The sequence below is a fragment of the Rhinatrema bivittatum genome, chromosome 2 (assembly GCF_901001135.1).
Source record: "Rhinatrema bivittatum chromosome 2, aRhiBiv1.1, whole genome shotgun sequence".
Taxonomy (NCBI): Eukaryota; Metazoa; Chordata; class Amphibia; order Gymnophiona; family Rhinatrematidae; genus Rhinatrema; species Rhinatrema bivittatum.
This window is the reverse complement of record NC_042616.1, coordinates 9,589,174-9,600,335: the sequence shown is the minus strand read 5'-3', so window position 1 is coordinate 9,600,335 and position 11,162 is coordinate 9,589,174.

The window sequence follows — 11,162 nt, the reverse complement described above, 5'->3', positions numbered from 1 at the left end:
ATTTTTCCAAGCTATAGGTATTGCTCTTCTGTATTAAGTAACTGTGTTTGTTAATTTACAAAAGGCTGGTATCTACAAGAGTTATTTGTTCCTTCTCACCCTGCACCAGGGTGTTTTCTTCTTATTATATACCGTAGTTCTTCCAAGGACTTAAGTACCAACCTAACAACTTGTATATTAATCACTCTTAGTAGAATGTCTTTGATTCAGTGCAGCAATTGTGGTGCTTATGTCCCAAGGCCTGAATTTTGCAGAAAAAGGGATGTCCAATTGCCTGCAATGAAAAAGCAGCCGACTCATCTGAAAGTGGAACTGCTCGGGTTTCAGAAAACCTCCCCTTTCTGGCAGTATCCAGAATATCTCCCCCTGCTCCCGCAGAAGATTCAGAAACCCAGGAATAAATGGATTACAGTGGGCTCTGGCAGAATAAGGCCTGTGACGAAAAGACACCCACTCTCTCCCCACCGTAATACCTTTTCTGCCTCGGATAACGAAGAAGCTGCAGGAATAGAAAACGAGATGATGTCCTTAAAGGAAAGCAGTCACCCTGTGTACCCAGAACCCTTACACATTATCAAAGATCATAAAAGGAAGCGTCTGCTGGGAGGCTCAGTCATCAGAGGAACCAATGTGGGAAATAATTTTGATGGGGGACACAACAGTTAAATGCCTTCCAGGATCCTCAGCTAGTAGAAATGCCAACCAGAGAGTCAACACTGTTACAGAAGAAAGCAGAGAATCCAGTATGAATGTTATCATCCATCTGGAGACCAGCGACCTTGCTAGACATTGTGTCCTTGCAGTACAGAAAGAGTTCCAAAACCTAGGGAGAAAGATTAAACACGTGGCCTTTTCAGAAATATTACCTTTCATGAAAAGGGGAAGGAAAGGCTCTGCCAGAGAGATAACGTCAAGGTCTGGCTCATAACATGGTGTAAAGCAAGTGGCTTGGGCTACATTAATGGCTGGGGCCGTGTACGGAGCGATAGAAGGTTATACTATAAGGACGGCCTACATTTGTACTTGGCCAGAAAGAGGACGCCAAGCGAGAAATTCAGAGACTACATTTCGCCACAGATGAGCAGGCTGAATTAGCCATGCTCTCTGGGACGTCCCTCTGGGGCGGACGAGGCGGAGCTTCTTAGAAATGATAAGAGCTTTGCTCTGTGTGCGGCTACGCATCCTTTCCCGCCCAGCTCCATCGTTCTCCTCAGTCTGTTTTTTATCCGCGTTGCAGAGTGCACACAGAGCTTCATGTTTCCTCAGAGATTTGTTTTTTTCCCAGAGCGACTGCCTCACTGCAAACGATTGAAAATGCCGCCTCCCAGTCTGCCTGGTTTCAAGTTTTGCTAATTCATCCTGCTATCTATGGAAAATACCGTTTACGGTAAGCAAACTTGCTTTTATCAGGCATTTAAACTAGAAGGCACGGATGGCCAATGAAATTGCCATATCACCCCCAAGCAAGACAGGAATTGGGAAGAGAAAACAGAATCAATCAACTGAAAATAGCAGAGAAGGTGACTAGGAAAAGCAGCAACTCAAGGGAGAAAAGCTGGAAAACTAGGACCACAAATGCTGGTAGTCTGGGGCAATAAAATACCAGACCTGTAGGCCTTAATGGTGGAAGTGCATTTGGATATAGTTGCTGTTACAGACATGTGGTTCACTGAGTCTCATGATTGGGATTCGGCTATTCCAGGCTATAACTTGATAAGAAAGAACAGATGGGACAAAAAGGGGGAGTAGCTCTTTATGTCAAAAACAATATCCAAGCAACTGAAATGTGGGATGGGGAAGAAGCATTATGAGTTGTCCTAAAAAACAAAGGATGATGCTTCCATTTACATTGGTGTGGTCAACAGATCTCCAACTCAAACAGAAGAACTGGGCAGAGATCTGGTTGAAGGCATCCAAAATATGGATAGAATGGAGATGTCCTGCTCATTGGAGATTTTAATGTGCCAGATGTGGATTGACGTATCCCTTCTGTGGAACCTGCAAAATGTAGATAGAAAGTGGATGTCCTTTAAGAGGCTCTGTTTAAACGAATGATAATGGAGCCCACAAGGGAGGGTCTAGTGCTCACAAATGGGGATAAAGTCTCTGATGTCTGGGTAGGCGCCCACCTGAGCATCAGATCATCAGACGGTACTGTTTGCAAAGAAGTCACACAAAGACCCAAGTTGTGAATTTCAAAAATACACTTTCAAAATGGGGATGCTCCCAGAGGAAGAACCAGAAGATTGGGAGATAAAGAGTGAGGTGGAACAACAAAGGAACTACTACAAAGGCAACTAATCTGTATGTTAGGAAAGTAAAGAAGCGTAAGAGGGAAAAGAAAGTGATCGGGTTCTCAAAGGAGGTGGCTGAAAAAATTAAGGCAAAAAGAACAGCGTTCAGGAAGTATAAATGATCCCAAAAAGAGGAACACAGGGAAGAATACCTAATGAACTGAGAGAGACCAAGAAAGAAATCAGGAAAGCAAAAGGTCAAGCAGAAGAAAGGATGGACAAAGAGGTAAAGAGAGGTGACAAAACATTAATCAGGTACATCAGAGAAAGAAGGGAGGCCTGAAGTGGTATAGTGAAACTGAAAGGTGACGAGGAGCACTATATTGAGACAGACAAGGAAATGACAGAAATATTAAGCAAATACTTCAGTTTGGTGTTCCCTAAAGAGGACCCTGGAGAAGGACCGCTGCAGGTAAACAAAACCGGAGATAGGGATGGAAGAAAGAAAACTCCATTTATGGAACAGATTGTATGAGAAGAGCTAAGCAAGCTGAATGTGGACAAAGCCATGGGGCCGGATGAGATTCATCCCAGATGTGCTGGCGGCTCCGCTGAAGGACCTGATCCCTGGAAACGGGAGTGGTGCTGAGGCACTGGAGAAGAGCGGTGGTGGACCCGCTTCACAAGAGTGGGAGCCTGGAAACTACAGGCCGGTTAGCCTCACCTCGGCGCTAGGAAAATTAAATTCTTGATTGGGTGACTAAAGAATTGGATCACAGAAGAGCACTCGATGTAATCCACTTGGATTTCAGCAAAGCTTTTGATACGGTCCTGCATAGGAGGCTTGTGAATAAAATGAGAAGCTTAGGCATGAGCGCCAAGTGGTGGAATGGATTTTCAGAAGGCGTTTGACAAAGTCCCTCATGAGAGGCTTCTAAAAAAAAATAAAAAAGTCATGGGATAGGAGGCGATGTCCTTTCGTGGATTACAAACTGGTTAAAAGACAGGAAACAGAGAGTAGGATTAAATGGGCAATTTTCTCAGTGGAAGGGAGTGGACAGTGGAGTGCCTCAGGGATCTGTACTCAGACTGGTGCTTTTTATATTTAGAACTGTTTATTAAGAATTCACAATATCAAATGCCTGAAATACACGGTTCTGAAGCTTGCAAAGCAATACACAGTTCACAATCAACAAAACAGATTGACATTTTTACATTTTCCCCCACCCCACATCCAAACAATAAAAGGAATCACTATTTTACTATGAGATTTATAAATACCCACACCCCTATCCCCACCTCATAATAGTCACTGTGTAAAAAAAAAACAAAAACCCAACAGGATCTTACATGTGCCATAATCCACACAAAGATGTCACAAATCTAAGGGCTATTGATCACTTCATTCCTAGGTTGAGGAGACAGCTGACTGGGATATGGGTGCTAAGTGAGCTTACTTTTAATGGATCGTGGCATATGTTGGATTTCCATCTGCCTCAGACCATGAAATCGTTTCCCCGTAACCAAAAAGATGGGGGATCTCTCTCACACCAGTGCAATAAAATGGCCTTCTTAACAATCAGAAAAATACATGCATTTCCCCTGAAAACTACATAATCCTACACACAAAATCAGAGGTACTCAGCACATTTACATGCCACTCATATTTTATTATACAAAATTTAACTATAACATTTTATCACCCATATAATCTTTTATGCAGACCACATTGCACACATATGTGTTATATTACCAAAAAACTCTCCCAATATCATTTTTATTTATTTATTTAAAATTTTTATACACCGACATTCATCCAGGATATCACATCGGTTTACAGTGTAACACAAACAAACGCCAGGCATGGCGCTTTACATTGAACAAATAAAACAAGTTAACAAATGAATAAATAAGGGTGTGAACAAGGGGAAATTTGCATTAAATACTCAACTAGGTTTGTAATTATATACATATGTACAAAAGGAAGACACTAAGAGATAAACAATTTAGGAGTGCTAGAAGGAGAGGGGGGAGTGATGAGCAGAGGGAAGGGAACGAGGTGAGGGGGGGAGAAAAAGGTAGGAGAAGGGCGAAGTGAGGGGATGGAGGACCAGAAGAGGGGGGCAGAGGAGAGGAAGGGTGGGCAGTAGAGAGGAGGGAGAAATTAGGTGTATGCCTTGGTGAAGAGCCAGGTTTTGAGCTTCCGCTTGAACGATTTGATGCATTCCTCTTGCCGTAGTTCAACTGGCATTGTGTTCCAAAGGGTCGGCCCGGCTATCGATATGGCACGGGCTCTGGTAGAGCCATACATTCATTACCCTTCATTCATCCCAGTCACACCACTCATACACATTTTTCATCAAACAATACCCAGATTAAAATATTGGTCTTATTCTCAGTATCACTGCTATGGATCTGCTCCCCGAGCGGGGAGGAGCTAGCAATCTGTTATCGAACAGCTCCTCCCGAGGGGAGGAGCAGCAATCTGCTATGGATCTGCTCCCCGAGAGGGGAGGAGCTAGCAATCTGTTATCGAACAGCTCCTCCCGAGGGGAGGAGTAGCAATCTGCTATGGATCTGCTCCCCGAGAGGGGAGGAGCTAGCAATCTGTTATCGAACAGCTCCTCCTGAGGGGAGGAGTAGCAATCTGCTATGGATCTGCTTCCCCAGTGGGGAGGAGTTAGCAGAGATGTAGATCTGTTCCTCCAGAGAGGAGGAGTAGCAAATCTGTTATGGAATCTGCTCCCCCCGAGAAGAGTAGCCAGCAGTCCGTTGTACTCCGTAGACGGAGTTAGGGATCTTGTTGTGGGTTGGCTCCCCACAGAGTGGCAGTCTGTATGATACCTCTCTAGTAGTGTAAGGAATGAACACTTTAATGTAAATTGGTGAATCCTTGGGCTGATGGCAGATGACAGCGTCCCCAGGAGGATATCCTGAGAGGGACCACCGGTTAGGCTGGAGTATGGAAACAAACACAGATAGTTCTTTATTAGACAGGAAGTAGAACCACCAGAGGTGGCAGTAGTGAGCTGATGTGCCCGGCAGGGCTGAAGTCCCTCAGATATTGGAACTGCGATCTCTGGGTTGCTGAGCTGTAGAGAGAGACTATAGGTAGTGAGTAGACAGGATATGCTGGATACATAACCAGTAGTAGATGATACACTCACAATTGTAGATATCTGTAATGGCTTCTATGCAACAGAGTCTTCAGTATATTCAGGAACAGGAGCCATAGGCGAGCACAGAAAGTGCAGTCTGGAATAAGAAACTCACAATATCTGTGTATGAGATGGCTTCTGGAATAGAAGAGAGTCTTTGGAGGGTTTTAGGAACATAGGCCCTCGTAGAGCAAGAACCGGTTCCTATCTGCAATCTGTAGTAGTAATTCACAAGATATAGGTATGTGATAGCTTCTGAGATAGAAGAGAGTTTGTGAAGGGTTTTTGGAACATGGGCCCTCGTGGAGCGAGTACCAGTTCCTATCTGCAATCTGCAATAATAACTCATGATCTCCGTACCTGCGAGAACGTCTTAGACAGAAGAGAGTCTTCTGAGAATAGGAACATGGGCCCTCGTGGAGCGAGTACCGGTTCCTATCTGCAATCTACTATAATGACTCATGATCTCCGTACCTGCGATAATGTCTTAGACAGAAGGGAGTCTTCTGAGAATAGGAACATAGGCCCTCGTGGAGCGAGTACTGGTTCCTATCTGTAACAGAACTCACAGTGTTCACGTCTGCGATCGCTTCCAGGCAGTAAGGAGTCTTCTGAGCATTCAGGGACGTAGGCCCTCAAGGAGTGAGTACCGGATCCCATCTTAGCAATCTGAAATCAAGAAGAGAAAGCGGGGCCCCTGAGGAGCGGGTACCCCTAGGTAAGTTTGTGGAGGCAGAGCAGCGGAGAATGAAGTGGGTCGAGATGATCCCCGCAATCAAACCCCTGCTAACTCCATTTGTAGTTGGCAAGCAAAGACCTTTTAAGTTGGAAGCGGATGACGTCACTACGGGGGGACACCCCCGAGGTTCGCGCCCTTGCTGGTACAAACTCTGGATCGCGCGTGCGTCCTTACGTCATCAGGAACATGGTGGATCCGCAGCGACAGGCCAGCCCGGGGACTCCGGGGAGAAGCGGCGAGGAGAAGCCGCGGAAACATCTGTCTGTCAGAGCCGAAGGGAGTCGCCACCAAGGTAGAGAGGGTGGAGCGGGGGCGAGAACAGGCACGAACACAACAATCACACAATACTTTAGATACAAAATCTCAAACAATTAATATATCATATATACAATTGTCATTTTACATAGTAATGTTGTAACTAATTCATTACCTTCATGCTGTACATTCATCCGACGAGTGCCTCGTTTCACCCTGGAGTACAGGGGCTTCTTCAGGGACCTGTAATACTCAATTGTTTCTTCATGTATCAACTTCAAAGCCACTCTCTCAATCAGCAAAATTTTTTGATACAACGTGGTCTACTATGTCACAACAATGTCTGCAAGAACAGATATCAATCTACTGTCAAATCTCTCATCCAGTGATATCTACACACATACTATTGTGCTCAAACTATTTGTGAACCACCACCATCACTATTAAAGTAGTACCAGCTTGTTGAAATCACTTCCACACGGTCATATTTCTCCATCAAATGGAATATCTTTACTGCATAAAGTTGCTCGATACTGTGCCGGGTTTCAGCCTTATTCTAAATTGAAAGTATTGTGTGATATTGAGAATAAGACCAATATTTTAATCTGGGTATTGTTTGATGAAAGATGTGTATGAGTGGTGAGACCGGGATGAATGAAGGGTAATGAATGTGTGATATTGGGGGAGTTTTTAGGTAATGTAACATATGTGTGCAATGTGGTCTGCATAAAAGATTATATGGGTGATAAAATGGTATAGTTACATTTTGTATAATAAAATATGAGTGGCATGTAAATGGGCCGAGTACTTCTTAAACTATCAAAGCAAAAACTGTTTTCCTTTCCCCTGAATTTGAAGAGAGGACGCGCTGCAACACAAAGGTCTCCTTCGGTGGTAAAAACGACTCTTTGTCTCACTAAAAAAGACAAATACTTGCAAATTTTCTCCCCCCAAAAAACTGAATGACAAGACAAACCTAAAATCTGTACCCCAAAGTACCACTGGTTGGACCGGTGCTTTTTAATATAATTATAAATGATCTGGAAAGAGGTCCGACGAGTAAGGTGATCAAATATGCAGATGATTATTCAGAGTAGTTAAATCACAAGCAGATTGTGATAAATTGCAGGAGATCTTACAAGACTGGAAGATTGGGCATCCAAATGGCAGATGAAATTTAATGTGGACAAGTGCAAGGTGATGCATATAGGGAAAAATAACCCGAGAATTGAACGTGTAAATATGAAAGGTCATTTACTCTTGGATAATACAAGGACTAGGGGGCACTCCATGAAGTTAGCAAGAAGTACATTTAAAACAAATCAGAGAAAATTCTTTTTCACTCAATGCACAATTAAGCTCTGGAATTCACTGCCAGAGGATGTCATTAAGGTAATTAATGTAGCTGGGTTTAAAAAAGGTTTGGATATGTTCCTGGAGAAGTCCATAAATTGCTATTAGTCAACATGAAATAGCCACTGCTTGTGGCTGGCACTAGTACGATGGCATCTATTTAATGTATGGGTACTTGTGTCTTGGGATTGGACAATGCTGGAGACAGGGTACTGGATTTGATGGACCCTTGGTCTGAACTGGTATGGCATATCTTATATTTATTTATTTGCTATCTAATGTTTTTTTTTTATCAGTTTGTTCGCTATCTTTCCTTGGTTCACTAATGTTCCCCCCCCCCCCCCAAGTTACTTTCTCCTGTTATGATGTAATTTCCGATCTTTCGTTAATACGTGAACCGGTGTGATGTCCCCACTAACGCCGGTATAAAAAATTTCTTAAATAAAATAAATAAATTTATTAGCTTTTATATACCGACATTCGTGGGTACATCATGCCGGTTTACAATATAACTGAAGGAGGAAATTACAAAAAACCAGGGTGGGGGGAGAGGGAGCAGATAGGAAGAGAGAAGGGGCAAGAGAAGAGGGGAAAAAAGAGGAAGAGGAGAATAAGAACAGTACTTGATGGAAAACAACAGAAAACATAATAAGTAGCATTGCAAATTATACACTCACTAAGGGACTGTGGATAACCTTATATAAATTATACACTCCACAAAGTATTATATACAAGAATATACATTATCTTTATCTAGTACATACAGGAGACACTATATATGACATTACAAATTATACGTTCAGAAAGGCAACTATATATAGTCTAGCAGGGGTTGCTAATGGGAAAGGTACGGTTTAAGGACAGGGGAAGGTGTATATAAGGAGGTGCAGAGATATAGGAAATAAATCACAGTACAATTAAAGGAATAAAGGAGAAGGCTATAAGTACGGGAATGACAGGGCTCTTTCTCTGAAGGAGTAGAGGGAGCAGGGGGACGACGTAGGATCCGAGACAGGGTAGGCCATTTTAAAGAGCCATGTTTTATCCCCTGTTTTGAATTTCCGAATGCATGGTTCTAGTCGGAGCTCAAGTGGCATAGTGTTCCAGCGGGAGGGGCCTGCAATGGATAGGGCTCTTTCTCTGGTGGAAGTGTGGTGAGCACATTTAAGGGAAGGGGAGTGGAGGGTTCCTGAGAGTGCGGTTCTAGTAGGACGATTGGAGGAGCGGAATCGAAGAGCATCCTCAAGCCAGGAGTGATTGTGGTTGTGCAGGGAGTTGTGAATAATGGTGAGGGTTTTGTATCTGATGCGGGAGGAGATGGGAAGCCAATGGAGTTCCTTAAGAATAGGGGTGATGTGGTCAGCTTTGCGGGTATTTGTAAGGATTCTTGCCATAGCATTCTGTAACATTTGCAGGGGTCTAATAGTAAAGTAGGGGAGGCCTAGAAGTAAGGAATTGCAGTAATCCATTTTTGATAGTATTGTCGCTTGCTGGAGACAGGGTACTGGAATTATGGACCCTTGGTCTGACCTGGTATGGCATATCTTATGTTCTTATGTTATGACCATTAGGAGACAGTGTGTAATGGTAAATGGAACCTACTCTGAAGAGAGAGCAGTGTTAAGTGGAGTGCCACAGGGATCGGTATTGGAACCAGTTCTGTTCAAAATCTTTGTGACCAACATTGCAGAAGGGATAGAAGGTAAAGTTTGACTATTTGCGGATGATACTAAGATCTGCAACAGGCTAGACACACCTGAAGAAATAAAGAGAATGAAAAGTAATTTAAGAAAGACTTGAAGAGTGGTGGAAGATTCAGTGCCAAGAAATGCAGAGACCTGCACCTGGGGTGTGGTAATCCATAAGAGCTATTTGTGATGGGGCAGAGGATCTTGGAGTAATAGTGTCTGGTGATCTGAAGGCAGCGAAGCAATGTGACAAAGAGATAGCTAAAACCAGAAGAACACTGGCCTGGATAGAGAGGAATAATCAGAAAGAAATAAAGAGGTGATGATGCCCCTGTACAGGACCCTGGTGAAGCCTCACCTGCAGCACTGTGTTCAGTTCCAGAGACCATATCTCAAAAAGGATAGAGATAGGATAGAGGTCTGCTGACGCTGGCTCAGTTTTGTAATTCTGCACCATTTTGGCATTGGTTGAGGCCGTTAACTATTCCCGAAGGTCTATTACGGTAGCTCTATACGTGCAATTTCAATAAGGCCCATCTCTAGGGATGTAGAACCTCAGTATAAATCACCTGATGGACGAGGAGAAGCTTTCTTTTATAACATCCAATTCTTCAAGATTTGTATGAGGCCAGTCTACTATTGCAAAACTGTAAGATAACACAGGCACTGCAAGCTCATTAACAGCTTGCATCTTATTTCCTGCTGTTAAAAGCACTCCTCAATATCAGCTTCACTTTCCTTTAGTATTCTTTACTGATTTTTCTCGCTGTACTTTATGGTGAATTTTTCCACCTTCCTGCTACAGTTCCTTTATATTGCAATCTGCAGACAGGGAGATGTTTTCAGTTTTGCTTAAATTTCTTTTAAAAAACTCAATACATAAAGGGGCAGATTTTTAATCCTACGCGCGCGGGGTACATTTGTGCGCGCTACCCGGCGCGCACAAATATACACCCGATTTTATAACAGCACGTGCATGTTATAAAATCCAGGGTCGGTGCGCACAAGGGGGTGCACACTTGTGCACCTTGCACGCGCCGAGCCTAGGGGAGGCCCGATGGCTTTCCCTGTTTCCTCCGAGGCCTCTCCGAAATCCGAGGAGCCTTGGAGGGAAGTTTCCTTTCGCTCCCCCCCACCTTCCCCTATCTAACCCACCCCCAGCCCTACCTAAATCCTCCCCACCTTTGTTGTCTAAGTTACACCTGCCCGAGGCAGGCGTAACTTGCGCGTGCCGGCCCGCTGTGCCGGAGGACTCGGGACCGCCCCCAGACCGCCGTCCCACCCCTTTTTCAATGCCCTAGGAATTACGCGCGTCCCGGGGCTTGCGTGCGTCGTTGAGCCTATGCAAAATAGGCTCGGCGCACGGGGAGGGGGGGGGGGTTTAAAGGGTTACGCGCGCCGAGCTCTTTGATATATCAAAGAGCATATATAAAAAAAATATATAAAAGTTTTTATTTGTTTCAAAAAAATTTCAATAAATCAAAATATTGGACACGCAATTTGGTGACCAGTGCTCCACTTGTTGAACACTGGCGATTGCACCAACACTCTGTGGATGAGCTACGTTTTTTTGTCTTGCAACAGCTTATTAGCAGACGCAGTGGGGATATTAATAAAATGCTATTGAGAGCAAACCAGCGTTGGGCCTTTAACTTGAAGACCACAGCACCGGCTGGTTTAAACGAAAATATTGATTGGTTGTCGTGTCTCTAGTTTTGAATTTTTACGTTTCTGA